The following is a 2,743-nucleotide window of genomic DNA, read 5'->3' as shown; positions in this document are numbered from 1 at the left end:
GAGTTATATTGATAAGGGATGTATCGGCCCCACCGTGCCCAAGTTAATATGAATTTGGATCTTGGAATCATTTATCATAGTTGGGTAGAGGTCACTATGTAAATGCTATACTTGTTTTTCAAGTATTAATAAAACGATAAATGTTAAGTTTTCCACTATTCCGTTTTTATATTGTTCTATTTCTTTACCACTATTCATATACGATATCATTTCGTTTTTGATTCAAAACTCCATTAAAACATCGTAACTAAAGACAAAATTTGATTTTTCTTCTAAAGACCTCAAATTAACCATTGTTAAGGATCTCTTGTAAAGAGTATAGATTAAAGTTATTCATTATCAAACAGGTTTTTGATTCTTGACTAACACATCTACTTACAATGGATTGTTTTTCATATACTTAATTGAATTAAGTACCTTGAAGCGACAAATTATTTTGGTAATTAGTTTTGTCAAGAATTCGTAATTGACCAAAATAACGCAACCACCTCAATGAAAGTTTTTAAGACTAAAACGAACAAATGAAGAGTCTTCTTCATGAATTCAATTTTGCTTCTCAAAGCAAAGACTCATTGAAATGAGTGGGAGCATTCTCTTAAACCGTTAAGATGAGAACGAGGTTCAAGAAGTAAAGATAATAATGGAATTGATACAAGGTAATGTTAAAGGTAAAGTTGTTAAGAATAACGATACTAAACCTATCAATCCCAACCGATATAGTTTCCATTGTCTTAAATGTTGGACACGAGAAAGGAAACTACCCCAAATTATTGAAGAATCAACAAGTTAGTTGTGGGACATCTAATGGGACCTTCTTCTTTAAAAGGTGTTTATTTGATTAAACATAAATTTTGCTAGTGCCACTTCGTCAATATTAGAAACCAGTGGAGGTTTTCATCATTGTATTCGACACATAAGATGATTAGAATATGACGACTAGCAACAATAATGTTGAGAGATAGAGTAATTGTGTACTCAATCTAGTTTTTGGATTTAAAGTGGTACTTAATTGTGACTATTAAGTGCATAAACTCTAAATAAGAATATAAACTTGTTAAGATACAAAAGAGGTTTCACTTTTGTGACCCTATACACCACGATTTGATGTATGGCAAGCCCATTATCAAGGTGATTATATTCTAAACCAAACTAGAATGATATATCATGTAGATGATGTAAGATTCAAATTGGTAACCCAAGATTAAACCTTAAATTTTGGAATGATGAACGCAAATAGTTATCGAGTACTCTTGAAACCATTAGATTGTTAATGGTATATGCGTATCTTGTATTCAAAGCAAGATGTCTCGTGCCTTTTGGTTGAAAAGGAGATCGAGGTTGTATATCATCGATCCAAAATAGGTTGATCATTTTCTTTTACCAACGATTTAAGTTGACGCTAATATGTTCACTTAATAAGGTAAATTGAGAAATCTTTGAAGAAGTTCAAAGAGTTCAAGGAATCACGATTTAGTCGTGATGGGATTATCAAAGTGAAGACTTTGATATAAGCCAAATGAATTGTGATATAGTATCACAAATTAATCTCTCTTAACACGCATTATGGGATAATGTATGATTGGATAAGAATTCAAACGCTATTCGATAAGGTTTGGACTTTGATCAAGTTACTTTGAGTTACTTGATCCTTTTGGGGATTTTATCATTTTGTCTAGATTATTTTTCCACTAAATCGAATCATATGTGATATGAAAAGGTAAGGGTACCATGTTTGTAAGTTTTCACAAGAAACAAATGCTCAATTTTTCCTCTTAAATAATCACGAGTATGACGGGTTTGCGGCTCGTGAAGCTGTCTTTCTAAAATACAAGTTTATTTTTAGAAGACAGAGTGGGAGAAATTATTCAAGAGCCACAAAGAATGCCACAGAGAATGTTATGTCGCAAGAAACTGGTCTTTCTTGGCTACATAAGACGTTTTGTGTAAGACATTGTTTCTTCAAAACCTAGGAGGTTAAATTCGTCACTTGTCAAAAATGATGAATTCATGCTACTTTTAAGAAAGTAAAGAGCTTATAACTTACAAAGAAATTGTTTGATTCAAGTTGATTACTTCTCGAAAGTAATGAACATATGACTTACATAAGAGTGTTTAAGTCACAACTCAATACAAGGCTTAGAGCCATGAAAATCCGAAATAAAAGGGCTTGATTAGTTGCAAAGGGTTTTGCACTAATAAAGAGAGATTTCAAGGTTTGATTGGTTGCAAAGGGTTTTGCACCAATTGAAATGCTTAAGTCTATTTGGATCTTCTTAGGGATTATGTTTCACTATGAGGTCATGAAATACATAGCGAGTGAATCTAAAACCCACTTCTTCAATAGAAGGAATGTATTCAATACATGTCTTGAGTTTAGTAGATTCTTGCAATCCTAAGATAATGTGAAACTTAAGAGAGGGTCTTAAGTAGGACATCAATGAGTTGGAATCAACATTATTGGATCATGTGATAAAACATTTCTCGATAAGTCAAGAAGTTGTGTTTATACATGGAGTTTAGTGGGAGTTACGGAAATTTTAATTAGTCCGATATGTGGATGACATATTGATCATCAAGAATGATTTAAGACTTTTGGAGTATTATAATACATCTTTAATATCCGGATCTATGAAGATAAATCCACATGATATTAGCGTCGAATAAGAAGTCTTATGTTGATAAGATTCATGACTAGTTCAATTAATTTGAACATATTTGATTGATTTCATTTGCTTCCGCTGCC

This window comes from Silene latifolia, chromosome 11 (genome assembly GCF_048544455.1).
Source record: "Silene latifolia isolate original U9 population chromosome 11, ASM4854445v1, whole genome shotgun sequence".
NCBI classification, from domain to species: Eukaryota; Viridiplantae; Streptophyta; class Magnoliopsida; order Caryophyllales; family Caryophyllaceae; genus Silene; species Silene latifolia.
The sequence above is the reverse complement of the archived record's forward strand: the minus strand, read 5'-3'. Positions refer to the sequence as shown.